Below are 15,258 nucleotides of genomic sequence, written 5' to 3' on the forward strand. Positions count from 1 at the left end.
TGGCCTAACCCAAGCAGGGCTCACCTTTCATCCTACTTGATAAAATACATTGACTGTTAGTTCCACGCCCTACAGATAATAGAGGACACTGTAACATTACTGTATCTTTATGTAACCTTTACTTGGGTCTCTTGATCAATCTGTAACCTGGTCAACAAGCCATGTCTCCTGTTTTTTTTATTGTATGTACCTGTAACAATTATGTAAGCTCAAGCACCCAGATACCTCTGGGTTTGGTGCGCTCTACAAATAATAAACAAAACTAAACTAAACTAAACTAATGATAACATTGGAATGGGCAAGGATTTCAAACATAGGATTTTTCTGAAGGGAGGTGCTAAGCCCATCGCACACAGAGTGAGAAGCATCCCACTGGGAACAGGAGATGCCCTACAAAAGGACTTGATGAAATTATGTGAACAAAAAATTATTGAGCCCGTCGAGTGTTCAGAGTAACTATCCCCAATAGTAATAGTATGCAAACCGGACAATTCCATAAGGATGTGTGTCGACATTAGATATCTTAATGACAATATTTGGATTGATAGACATCCACTACCAAAATATAGGAGAGATGCTGACAACCATGAAGCCTGCCAAATACTCTACTACACTCGTTCTGTCGTCGGCATACCATTGAGTGGTCCTGGATGATAACTCAAGACATTTAACATTGTTTGTTACTCCGTTGGTAGCTTTTAGGTATAGGGGCATGCCTTTCGGCCTGGCATCGGCTGCAGCAGTTTTTCAGAGACTGATGCAACAGCTATTCAGGGGCCTTGAGGGCTTATATTATTTCCAGGACGATATGCTGATTGCAACAATGACGGAAGAGGAACACAATTTCAAATTGTTAGGAGTTCTTCAAGTTATAAAGCCGAACAGTCTCACTCTTAAGATTGACAAGTGCAAGGTAATATTGAGAGAAGTAACATATTTGGGGCATATTATTAATTCTGAAGGGATCAGTCCAAAGAGATATCTGGTGGAAACGATATCGAACATGCCTGCTCCCTTAAATAAAGATCAATTACGTAGTTTTCCAGGACTAGCAGAGTACTATTCAAAATTGTACCACATTTCACAGACAAAACACAGCACATGAGAGAGCTCATGTAAAAGTCAACAAGGTTTGTGTGGTCGGAAGCATGCCAGGAAGAACTAGAAACTGTCAGGAAGAGCATAAACAGGGTACCAACACTAAGAATGTTTAACAGTACAGCCCGTAACATAATATCAGTTGATGCCAGCAATATTGGGTTGGGTGGTGTTTTGGAACAACTCCAAGAAAGCGGTACAGTACCAATTGCGTTTGCTTCATGTGTTCTGAAGGGAGCAGAACTAAACTACTCAACCATAGAAAAGGAAGCCTTTGGAGTGAGATGGATTCCCAAACACTTTAGAGGCATAATATGGTGTCTCCCATAATCCTCAAAACTGACCACAGGCCATTGATACATGTCTTGAATTCCAAGAATCCACACTTAGTGTCTCCTAGGATTCACAGATGGATTCTTGACGTGATGCAGTTGAATGTGAAGATCGTATACACGCCTGGTAAATCTAATATCGTGGCAGATTGTTTCTCTAGACTGCCTTGGCACAATGGGGAACAGAAAGAAAATTGTGTTGATGAGAAGATATGTGATGCATTATTGCACATATTGAACCTGATATAACGAAAGAAGAGTGGACCAAAGCGACTGCAGAGGATATGGACCAAGGGTTATTGCTCCAGGCAGTACAGGAAGGATGGAAAAAATGTTGACCATACTCTGAAATAATTTGCACAAATAAGAACGAGATTGCAGAGGATGCTATGTGTGTTCAGGGGCGATCACATAATTCCACCTATTGCATTAAGGGAAAGAATTATGGACCTGGCACATGAAGGTAATTTTGGAAGGAATCTTACGAAAAGGAGAGTGAGGGATTGTTATTGGTGGCCAGGGATGTGGAATGAAATTGAGGAGTTGGTAAAGAATTGCCGGGCATGTGCAGTGAGTGACAATAGCCAAAAAATGATTGTTACACCATTACAACCTGTTGATGTTCCACAGCCCCTTTTGAGATATTGGATGCCCAAAAGATATATATAGTGGTGTTGTTGGAATACACCTCAAAGTGGGTTGAATGGGGAATAATGGAGGGCACAAATATGACAGGAAAAATTGTGAGATTTCGGGAAGATGTATTTAGTAGGGAAGGAGATCCCCAAGAAATAATGTCTGACAATGGGGCTCAATTCATGTCAGAAGAGATGCAAGCATGTCTAAAAGATAGGAAGGTTTGGCTTTTTGTACAGCTGGACTCGTTAATCAACCAAAATATCCTGTTCCAATGTTCAAGTTGTAAAGAATGAAATTGACCAGGTTATGGTTATGGTAAGTCCATGTAGAAAAAAAATGTCACAGTTCTCTGGAGTGCAACGGTATAAAGCCTAACCCGTTAAATGGTAGCTCATCAAAAACGAAAGAACTCCAGGACTCTGCGCCAGTAAATCACACTTGATTGAACTTTTATTCCGTGCATGTGCCCTTTAATGATAACATGTGTTTCGGCTCAGCAGAGCCTTTTTCAAATCTGGGCTATTATTCACAAATGAAATAGCAACTTGTAATAAAGGTGTACTATTTACACAAAGTAAAAGACGAGTGTCACATTGTCCATGTCAACATCCCCAATATCCAAAGTTTTGAATCATTAAGAAATAATATTCATGACATTCGAAACCATATAGTATTATCAATCAACATGTCATGCATTTGCAAGTATATTGACAGAAAATAAGGGTTGGAATTGGGGAGGATTAAATGGGAATTGAAAAGATGCATTCATAGTCAATTCATCATATAGGGAGGGAGAAAGTTGGAGGGCAGGATAAAACAAAAGAAAAACAAGAAAAAAAGAGAGAAATATCCCGTTAGCAAGTATTGACACCATCTTGTCAGTGCATAGCATCATGTAAATTATTACTAATTCGGTACTGGGTGACTTACCCAATAAGAAATTGCGTCTTTTCACTCATTTGTGTTAGTTGTATTTAATTGTTTCCTGTGAACGACACATTGACATTTGCCCCTATTATTGCCTGTGCTGCCATTTAGTAATGAGTTTCCTTGCACTATCAGGTTAGTATGTTTCCCAATTACTTGTGCTTAATACCAACCTGTATTTTACATACACAAAAACCGGTTGATTCTATTACATTACAGTGTGAATACATATTACATATTATTGAGATCTATGGTTGTGTATTAATTAGAATAGGCATCAATCCGTAATTTCTAGGCTTCATTTGTGCCAAAAGTGTGGATTATTCATAAAGACATGTTTCAATTATATATTAACTCTCTGTTATTAGTACCTGCGCTTACCGTAATGGCAAAAAATCACTCGCGTCGGCTGGACTCCATTCCGAAATGTAACCGCAGCCATTTTGGAACTCTTTGTTTAAAAGGGTTTCCATGGCAAAGCGGCATCGTTGTAAGCTGACTGCACCCATTCCTTGCACATCAGATCAGCTTACTAGGTAACTTTAGAGTGTTCGTATTGGATGATCATACTTATTGTTGTGTAATAATCAGTAATTGAGAAACTCGCTCATAATTGCGTGTATGTAAAATAAAGATGAAATGGCTAGTTACACTTGCAGTCATGGTAACCGCCACCATTTTATGGCCCAATGTTGTACCGTTGCTATAGCAACGTAACGTGAAAATTACATTAGATAAAATGCAGTGTTTGTTAATTTTGCTGCATATTACATATAGGGTCGATCCTCATTCTTCATGTATTTTCAGCATTGTTCCAAACAAGCCCCCATTAATTGAAATGAGTAGTTTGGGTAAAAAGAATCAAGTGCAATATTATACCTATTAATGGTCTATTCTAATTAGACTGTTGAATCCAATCGATTCTTGTATCTACTTGAATGCTAGGCATCTCATATATGGATTGTAAAGTTACCTTCTGAAAACCCCCCTTATAAAGGGTAATAGTCAAATGGTGCAAGCAAGTGATTCAGAAACTAAAAAGCATGTGTAAATTATTAGTGCCTGGATTCCCCTATAGTAATCAGAGAAGTCTTTTTAAGGTGTATCATCCTACAGTTAAGAAATGAATGTTTGTTGCAGCAAATTAAATGTTGCTTAGAAGAAATATAGAAATATGTAAATAACTAAACAACACATTTTTACTAAATATCATTCTATCAAATATATTGTTGCATTTGAACGGTGCACCTACAGGAACAATGCCATCTCATTATCGGTATTAAGGCCTGTTACTGTTGAGTTTAGGTAACAGATGAGTCTTGCCTCCGCCTGGCGTAAGGCTTTGGTCCTGTCACTGTCCCTTTTGGACAAGGTCACCTGTTGGAGGCCAATAAATTTGATTTTTGATTTCTCATCCTTTTGATGGATATTCTGCCAATGAAGAGCCAATGGTAAAGTAGGGTCTTGGCTCCCTATCTTAGTCATGTGGTCAAAGATCCTTGTTCTGAGCTCGCTTTTTGTGCTACTGATGTAAACTTTCTGACATACACAGAGAATACCATAAACAACATACTTCGTCTTACAGTTAATTCCTTGTTTGATCTTGATAACTTTCCCACTAATATCCTTAAATTCTTTTGTTCCTTCAATTGCAAATTTACACATGGAACAAAATCCAAATTTTCTGAAACCAGTATCCTTTGTACTTAACCATGTGATTCGCTTGGTTTCCTTGATATCTGGAAGTAATGATGGGCTAATTAGTGTCCTTAGGGTATCTGCTCTTTTATAAATCATTGAAGGTTTTTCACCTATAAACTTCGTTACATGTTCATCTAATTTAAGTAGATGCCAATGCTTTTGTAATGCTTTTTTAATCCTGCTGTGATCCATATTGAATTAAGTTATGAACTTGACTTCCATTAATTTTTCATCTCATATGTTTTTTCCCTCTTCCTTCTTTTGTAGGGTGTCCATCTGTTTCAAATGCTTCGTTTTCTCGAATGAGGCATTGGATGCCCAAAAGATATATATAGTGGTGTTGTTGGAATACACCTCAAAGTGGGTTGAATGGGGAATAATGGAGGGCACAAATATGACAGGAAAAATTGTGAGATTTCTGGAAGAAGTATTTAGTAGCGAAGGAGATCCCCAAGAAATAATATCCGACAATGGGGCTCAATTCAGGTCAGAAGAGATGCAAGCATGTCTAAAAGATAATGCAATTCAACACAAAGTCACCTCACTTTACCATCCCATGGCCAATGGATTGATGGAGCATATGAATGGGTTTGTAAAGAGTATAATACAACTGGCCGTGGCCAACTTGTTACCATGGAGAGATACACTAAGGGAGGCATTAAATGCGTATAGAATGACTCCACATTCTACAACGGAGGTAGAACCATTCACTATGATGAGAGGGAGAGTAGCGTCTAACAGGCTGAGGCCACCATGGATGCCATCAAAGGGCAATAGGAGAATAGACATTGATGATATCGTAAGGAGGGTGAAGGAGAAACAAAGGAAGCACAAAGAGTACTATGATCTTAACAAACATGCGAAGAAAAGTGAATTTAAGGAAGGGGATTGGATATATGTAAGGGAACCTATGACGATTTTGAAAGGTCTATGTACATTCAGAGAACCACATAGGGTGATGAAAGCATTGGAGAAATCGGTGATTCTGGAGGATGGAAAAAGATGGTCATGCGATGATCTGGTGCTTGCTGGAAATTTTAAGGGGCAGAGTGAGTTGCCACATGTTGGTGAAGGGCAGGAGAGGAGTTGAGATCAAGGACTGTCCACATATACTGCAATGGAGAGGTGTAGTGATCGTATTCCTTTCAAAAACATGTTGTAAAGGAATAGAAGAATAATGGCAAATGTCAAGAGTGTCTATGTTTTTCATTAACCCCTCACCAATTTCTTAGCCAAATAGACTTCACCGAGAAACAAGGGATATGCTTGGGAACTGCACATCCTCCAGGCTTTGTTCAACCCCTGTGAAGGACTCTGGTTATCACAAACTGTATCCTTTTATGATACATTGCCATCCCGTTTTGGTTTGTGTATCCCCACCCTGGGTTGTTTTCCCTGTTTTTCCTTTTTCCCCTTTCCCTGTCCTACCATGGAGGGAAGATGTATGATGTATTCCTAACGCCGTTCTCGAACGATGCTGGTTCAAGAGCGACGTCAGGAGTTGAGAAGTTTTCATCACTGGGTGCACACCCACCTGGAGGCTCTCTTAATAAATAGTGTTTATACACCATTTCGGAAGCCTCTTTATTTGAGCACACACCACAACAATGTCACTGTTCGAGGCCCTTCCCAGTCCACCCACGGTTTAGTTTTTCATGCAGGTCACCTTGCTACCGCCTTTGTGAAGCGCCCAGTAATGCTTCTGTTTTCAGCACATTGCAAAGCGCATTCTATTTGTAGATTTGGGATGCGCTTTGAAATGTGCTGAAATGCATCATCTTTTCACAACTACACACAGCATGGGGACGCTCATCTGAATGTGTGCATCTGTTAGCGTATGCGCATTCAGCTGCTCTGTGTGAAGTCTCCACAACTTTTTGGGAGCAAGTGAAGGGGTGCGCTGGCACATTCCCATCACTTATGGCAAAACAGTTTGCAGAACGGGGCCTGCCAGCAAGTCTCTACTTCTTGAGATCAAATGGCTAAGTTGGTGACTGTGGTTTCAGGTGGCCTGGCATCTACCTCTGATCCTCATCTTGATCATCATCTTGTGTAAACGGAGGCAAATCACCTTATCACCAGAGGTCCCTTTACAGACACAATTGGGAGCACTTTATACATTCTTTAAATACCAAAATATGGATATAATAGACAAATACACTGCATCTAATAACATCGGAGATGTTGCATGTGCTCTCTGGTAGGCGTGCATGTGGCAGATGCTTAGTGCCAATATCCGCCACGATGCATTTATAGTAAACACCCTAGTTCTGCATACTTATCAAGTATAAAGGAAGCAGTGTTTCCATGAGAGTGCCGAGAGACAAATGCCTTTCTGGGGTACAGTATAGAAATGGCCATTGTTACAATTATTTATAGAGAAACACTTCAGGCGAATAAACAGTGAGTGCGGATTTATTTGAATAGCATACATTGCAAAATGAATCACTTCTACAAACTGGCAACTTTGCAAGGTTAGACGAGTTAGAAACTATCCGCCAGTTCGTTAAGTGGGAAACTGGGATTTGAGACCAGTTAGCACTTGACCAGATCTTCTCCCAGCTCTAGTTTCAGAGCAAGTTATCGTTATTTGTGAACATTTTGCTTTCAGTAACCAAACAAATACTTTACTTTATAGCGATGACTTGTCAAATACACAAATCACATGATAAACCAACATGGCTTTATAAATATATATCTTTGCTAAATGGATGTTATATGTAAGTTGCACTAATAAGCATTGGTGAAATTCAGTGAAAAAACGTTGTTAAATGTACATGATGATTGCAGCATAAAATCTAAAAGCCATAGAAATGTGCCAGTTATGGTGAGTGTTGCCATCATAACTCATGCCCACACTATGCACCGCTCATACACACACCAACATGCCATCACAAATGGCATCCTCAATGACATCACCAAGCTGTCAGAAAATGCTTACTAGAGTTTGTTTAGCATATTGCAGCCAACGCATTGAGGGTGACAATTAGGCCTTTTATGAACCAGGCCATTGTTGACAAACTACCTATAGTTAGACTGTCTACTGAATTTCTGTCGAGAAAATAGCAACCTTAAAGTACATGACCATAGACAATAGCTACACACAGAGCATAGAAGTAGAGCAGGCCTTTATATGATGCACTCAGTAGTAGAATTATACATCCATACATCAAGCACCAGGCTCATGTGGTGCATCGAAAAACCGATGCCCATACATGTAACATCTGCTAAGCGGTGAAATGAAATCAATAAAATGACCTGAGCAGAAGCCATTGTTTTGGCCAGATTTATTGTGTTCCCTATTTTCATAGTTTTCTTAGCGCCACCGTGTACATATAACCTCTCTGGTGATGTCATAAGAGATGTCATGAGTGATGTCATCAAAGAAGCCATTTGTGATGTCATCTGTGATTTCATGTGTGGGTATGAGCAGTGCATGGTGGGGCAGGAGCATTGGTTACATAGCTTGCTATAACTGGTGCATTTCTGTGGTTTTTAGATTTTGAGCTGCAACGATAACTTTTAAGAATGTTTTTTCATTGAATTTGCAGGGTTTTATAGGGGAAACTGAACCATAATGTCCCTTTAAAAGGCTTTTTAAAATTAATTTCCTGGCTTTTTATTTGAGCAGCTTAACCGTAACGTCCCCTTAACAAAGTCTTTTCACGGCTTTTATTACTGAAGTCATTTCATAATGTTCCATCACTGTATGTAAATGATTAAAAAGTCCTCTTTTAACCTACATCACATAACTCAATTGTACATTTAACAAAGATATGGTTTGCAGTGCACAGTTCTGTGGGTCATTCTGAGCAGTGCATGGTGGATTTGCATGTTATGGCTGAAATGCCTGGGGTATGGGATTCAGCCATGCCCCAAGTCCTGGCAAGCTGCCCACAATAGTCTGAAGGCCCGGCATGCACCAGGCCCGCTGGCTACAATATGCCGGCATAGTGTTACCTACTTCTTGGTCATTCTTAAACAAACCATTGTACAGGTAGACACCAAATTTGGGACCAGACTGCTGCTTCTTAAAAATATTTGGCATAAATCCGTCCAGTAGGTCACATATTCCGCAATAGAAGTAAATGAACTTTTTAAAATGTTGGGCCTTCCCCATATTTTTTATAAGTGGTGCAACATGGACAGTGGGCACCGGAGAAGATATAGCCAAACAAACCCTTTGCACTTCAGTGAAACAACATTAGTTAGGACAGAGCTAAGGTGATCTGATTCATCGCAACAAAACCCACGAAATTCAGTGGGTGCTGGAAGTGACAACACTATTGACTCTGAATCCCGCCCCTCCCTCCCTGTTGCTCACAGCAGGAATAACAATGAGATCAAATATTACATCATGGGAGACATTTTTTGGGGGAGGAGGGCAATCTCCCAAAGACCCTATTGCTTTCGAGGAGCCACTCATAATGCCTTGGCCAAGCCAGTCCTCGAGGTCTGAACCATCACCAACACATCAGTTCAAATGGGCAGTTTAATGCTGGAATCCTTATTCTTCCCAAAAATATAGAGAAACCCTCCAAGGTTATGATAAGGCACTCCCTTCCCAAATGAAAGAGCCTGCATCCCTTTCTAAGCGGATGGGTGTCTGTTGATCCCCAAATAAAGGTCGACAGTCCAACTAATTGACATAAACTGATCAACATAGTGAACTGGTCGACATTAACCAAAAACAAAAGAAACGTGGTTAATGCTCGCCACCTAGTGGTCGAATTCTAGAATAGGTGGACAAACAAGGAGGCCTTTAATCGTGGCTGCAGCAGGCAGCAAGTATAGGCGCAATACTGCAAACATGGTTAATGGAGTTACACATAGATTTCGGATAAACCCTGAACCCCTGTATTGAAAAAGAAACCCAAAATGGAGAACACGTTTTCAAATTACACACACTGCTTGTTTTATTTGAGTTCAAGGTGTATCTGTAAACGCACACAGGAGAGTAGGCGATATCAGCTTGTATTGTTAATAAGATACACAGTGAATGAACTGTAGTTTTAACAGTGTGAAAGGCCGGTCAGGGTGGAGGTGTCCACCATTTTACAATGTCTATCTGTTGCCAGAGCCCATGGGAAAATGACAATCAGTTGCATCTGTCTATAAGCTGGATTTCGATCTGTAGACCCAGTAACTTTCCAAACAGTCCCGCAGCTTCAGCGAAGGAAAAAGTGTCTATGCCCTTGAGGGAGAAACTTTCACTGAACTATACACTATGCAATGCTGCAGGCCAGCATCTTTCCAAACAGGCATCATATAAAAGTGAAACCGCATATACAGAAACTTCGTCTAGGCCGGAAATACAATGTATTAGGTTTCGCGTGTTCACAGACTATTAAGTAAACAGAAGAGTAGGAAAGGCGCGCCGAGTCTGCTTATAATGCCAAATTCACATGCTGGGAAAGCGGTAGCCCAAGATGGCGGCCAGGCAAGTTAAAGTCTTGGTCTGACCTCCTAAAACGAAAGCAGACACGGGTACACTCAGGGAAGCCAGCCAATCCCAGCCCTCACCTAAAAACCCTGCACAGTTGCAGACCTTCGATGAAAAGCAGGCTCGGGGGAACATAGAACTGGGTGCAGTTGCAAGCAACCCCAGTTACTGAGGATGGATGGCAGGAGCAGGCGATTGTGTTTGGAGAAGGCTGGAGTGTGCTGGGGAGGAGAGAAGATGGAGAGATGGTGAAGACTGGAGATTGGCGATCATCGGAAAGGGGAGGCAGCGAGATCTGGACAGTAGGCAACACGAGATAGGAGGATGCTGATCTACAGAGGAGAGTGAGAACGAGAAGGTGGTTTTAATGATAGAAGGGGTGGAGGCGAGGATGTAGTGGTTGAGGAGATGGTAGTAAAAAAGTTGGAGGAGAGCGCAAACAGAATGGGCCAATGTTGTAAAGCGAAGGTGGTAGTGACAAACCCAGCACAAAGTGGTAGAGAAAGGGTGGTGGCAAGCATGGCCTGAGGTTGTACAAGTGCGTTCAGAAGTGGTGGAAAGGAGGTGGTGGCATAACGATGGCCCCAGGTGGTAAAGACAGGGTGGTTACATTAAGAGGAGTCCAAGGTGGTAAAAGATAGGTGGTGGCCAGGAAAGCAACCCGAAGTGGTAGAAAGAGGTGATGGCCATAAAGGCGGGCCAGGCTCACAGTGAGGAGAGCCTGAGAGATAAGGGGGAAGTTGCAGAAACAAGGAAGGCAGTGACCGGGAAGACAAAGGAGGATATATAAGGAAATTATGTGGTGTCAGTCTAGAAAAATGGATACCTCTCATATGTGACCGCAAACGTATTCTGATGGCCGTGGGCCAACCGTCTCATGCACGATATGACAGAATATAGGTTTCCAAGTTTGCCCATGAACGGCCATTTTGATGTAACAAGAATCGCCATTTTGTTTTCTAACCATTGCTCATTGCTTTCTGTTCTTATTGCTTCGCAGTACATTTTCTGCTTACACTGCTCGACTGTAAAACATTGTTGTCTGCACGTGAAAGGACAAGGCCGCAGGGCCGCGAGGATAACAAGAGTTCATTGAAACACAACATAGGCAGCGCCAGGAAGAATGCCCGGCTCCCTCCCGAATGTAGCCTTTAAGCAGGGCTGCAGGGCATTTAATCATTTCGCAGCTGCCAGCCAGTCTCGTTATATGGTAGAATATGTTAGAATAAAGCAGCTAAAGGCTTGAATTATGCTCTTCTTATGGCCCCCCTTTGCTGAGCCCCGTTGGAGCATGTCGGCTCCCAGGACACGAATAGCACCTCATAGATAGCAAGGTCTGGAATGCAACTCTCCCCCCGTATGTTGCTCGCTTCCAAGAACAGAAGCGCTGTGTTCTGATCAACAACTGAAAGATGCCTACGCACTCACAAATTGCAAATTGTTACTAGAATAGATATTTGAAGGTGTCATAGCTGTCGAAAGTGTCCATCATCACACCAAGTTCAAAGAAACCCAATAAAGGGGGGTGTTAAACATGTCATAGCTGATTGTTTGATATGCATTTTGTATATATGTAACTGATGTACGTAATTCACTCTCTTGCGTCCCTCAAGGTCTAGAGATACACGTCGCGGGGCGTGAGACCGAGTTGGCCAACTGAGACTTTTGCTTTGCAATAAACCCTAGCTTTGGGAATACAACCTTGTGTCTGGCGTATCTATTGTGTGTGATGACTCGCCTTGTTTCCATAGACGTAAGGGACCCCTAGGGGCCCCTTTCAAGATGGCGCACGAATAGGGACCCTCCCCCACTTGTTCCATCGCATACGTTGTAATTGAGTAAGGCGGAGCACGGTGATGATGGGACGATCGAGCCGGGATCAAGAGGTGTTCGGGGCGCCCTGTAGAAGTGATGAGAGACTCCTTTGCAGATCTGCACACATCTGATCCCTGATCGACGTGCCTGGCTAGAGAACAAGGAGGCGAGGGTCCCGAAACGAGGCGGAAGCCAAGAAACGCAGACACAACGTCATTTGGTGCGTCAGTATACAGACGACTTGATTTATCAGGTGAGTCATTCCCCGATTCAAAGTAATCCTGATATTGGTTGAGAGTTGACTTTGCTAAATCAAATGCCCTAGGTAAGGTTGACTAACCAGGGGGGAAGGCTGAAACATGCCTGGGGTATTGTCCACCCTAGCAGGGTTTTTCCACTGTGGTAGACAATCTTTGGAAGATGGCCAAATTGTACCAGCTGGGGGAACGCCGGCGTATGAGATGTATGTGAAGTATGGAGTGGGTGCGATAATATTCTGCGAGACTTGGCATAGGCAAACCAGAAAGCAACAAGACCATCAGTGGCCGATTAATGGTAGTTTTGAGATAGCAAGAATAGATAACTTGCAAAGGGTGTTGATAAGAAAGAAAGCGTGTCCTGCAGCATTTAATATCGTTAAGGACTGGAGAAGGGAAGCAATGCTCCGATTTAGAAGTAGAGCGAAGCATGCGCGGAGGCATAAATCAAAAGGTGAAGTAGCGGAAGAGAAAGAAGAGGAGGAGTGGACTGAGAGTCTAAGAAGGGCAGGTAGGCGTGACAAGTTGAATATAGAAAAAATATACCCACAACGAGAATTACACATAGCAGATGAATTGATAGAAAACATATTGACCCATACAAAACAAGGCCCAAGATCAGAAGTGAGGCCAGACACGTCGGTAACTAGTGCCCAAACCCGACCCGTAGCCCAAGCTCTCCCTCCAGTAGCTCAAGCCCTCCCACAGACTGCGCACGTAACACTTTCTATTAGCCAACCAGGCCCACAACAGACACTCCCTGTTCCCATTGTCCCATCCGCACCTCCCGCCTCAGACACAGACTCGGTACTGTCTGTTCCTCCCGGGGTTGAAATTGAAACCACGGGGGTGAGAGGCGGGACTGAACAACGGGGATGCACGAGGGTAACTCGCAGTGCGATCAGCAAAGAAAGGAAGGTGGAATTGCAGCAACAGGCAGAGATGTATATAGACGGGAATGATGGGACGGCAGCATTGGCTTCGATGTATGACTTCGGAAGAAGCAACGAAAGACAGGTAGTGCTGGAATGCATGGGTGAATATTTGGTGGAGAAATGGAAACAGTTAATTTGGAAATTACCACCGCAGCATTTGTTAGATTTGAATGCATTAGCACGCTGTAGGGAGAGGGATGAAGAAGTGAGAGAACATGTACATGGACTTTTTGAACTTAAAGATGAATTAGATAATGATTATGCCGAAATGTTTACTACACCTGGGAACAGGAGTAGGGATATCGGGATACATCGGAAGGGAATGCAGGGGTCACATAATGAACGGCAGCAGTTATCATCACCGGGGCAGAAGGAAATGGTGGACGAATTATCATTGTTAAGACAGATGGGGGCAGACTTGAAAGCATACCTATTGAAAACGCGGGTACTACTGCAGCAAATAGTAGGACATAATAGAGGGAGAGGGAACGCACAAGGAAGGAGTAATTCAAATATGCATGGGGGAACGGTGGGACCAAATCAGTGTGCGTATTGTAAGGAGGAAGGACACTGGCGAGCGCAATGTCCGGATCTGCAGAACAGAAATGGGTCAGGTCAGAGGAGACAGCATAGAGGACACAAAGGAGCGAATGGACCAAATAGGAATAGTATGCAGCAGCACCACAATAATGGAGGTAATCAAAACCAAGCCCAAAACCGAAGTGCCCCTAACCAGAGTCAGGGACAGCAAAACCAACAGTGTGATATGGAAACCAGAGTGGGGGAAATAGAGGGAAGAGTGGGAACGTTTTCGATGCACAGCCAAACACGTATTACAGTAACAGCAATGATTACACATCGGACGATGTGTTTTTTCCCCAATAGGACAGCCCAGGACTGGGGTCAGAACCAGTGTCTATTCCCGTGAATCAGAGAGGACCCTACATAGAAATGAGAGTCAGAAATGAGGAGCACCGCTTTCTAGTAGATACAGGAGCGCAAAGGTGTTCGATAGACCACCACTTGGTTCTGGATATACCACTGTCAGGGCAAAAGAATGTTTCCGTAGGGTTCGTAGGTACACCAGTCATAAACCCAGTGTCCCAACCAGTCCCAGTTACTATAGGACCATTCACTGAACATTGTCCTTTCCTTTTAACAGAAAATTGTGGGGAGAACTTGTTGGGATTAAATTTGTTGAAAAAATTAGGTTCCGTTATACATTGCATGGCAGATGGGGTGTTCCTAACGATTTGGCCACAAGATGCCCCTGTGACAGAATTCATGTCTGAAACTTTACCAGGAGAACTAAGTAAAGTGCCAACCTGTATATGGGCAATGCATGACAACGATGTAGGATGCTTGAAAATAGAGCCAGTAAAGATAATTTTGAAAGAAGGTGTTACCCTACCGCGAATTCCCCAATACAAAATTTAGGCTGAAGGTGAGAATTGTTACAGATTTGGTGAAATTAGGGGTGATTGAAGAAATTACAGGCAGTACATGCAACAGCCCGATTCTTCCAGTATATAAAAAGGAGGCAATGAAGGACCATACCGTTTTATAATTGATTTGCGCGCATTAAACAAAGTAGTAGATCCACAATTTCCTTTAGTGCCAGATGTCACTACAATATTGACAACGATACCTGTTTCAGCAGAATATTTTAGTGTAGTTGATCTAAAAAATGCGTTCTTCAGCATTTCAGTGGACAAAGACAGCAGATATTTGTTTGCGTTCACATTAGGAGGACGATCATTTACATTCACGCGGATTCCGCAAGGTTACACGGAAAGTCTGAGTATTTACAGTAGAGCATTAAAAGAGCAGCTAGACATGCTAGACTTACCAGTGGGTTGCGTACTCTTGCAATACATAGACAATCTATTATTAGCTGCTGACACAGAGGAGATTTGTAAAGAAATCACTGTATTACTACTGTCACACCTAGCGGCACATGGCCATAAAGCTAGTTTGAAGAAATTTCAATATAATCGAAAGGAGGTGGCCTATTTCGGCTACCTACTTTCGAAAGAAGGGAGAAGGCTAGCGCCAGAACGCATAGAAAGTATTTCTTGTATGCCTATTCCAAAGACACAGAAAGGAGTCAG

This window comes from Ambystoma mexicanum, chromosome 13, assembly GCF_040938575.1.
Source record: "Ambystoma mexicanum isolate Mex_15411 chromosome 13, UKY_AmexF1_1, whole genome shotgun sequence".
NCBI classification, from domain to species: Eukaryota; Metazoa; Chordata; class Amphibia; order Caudata; family Ambystomatidae; genus Ambystoma; species Ambystoma mexicanum.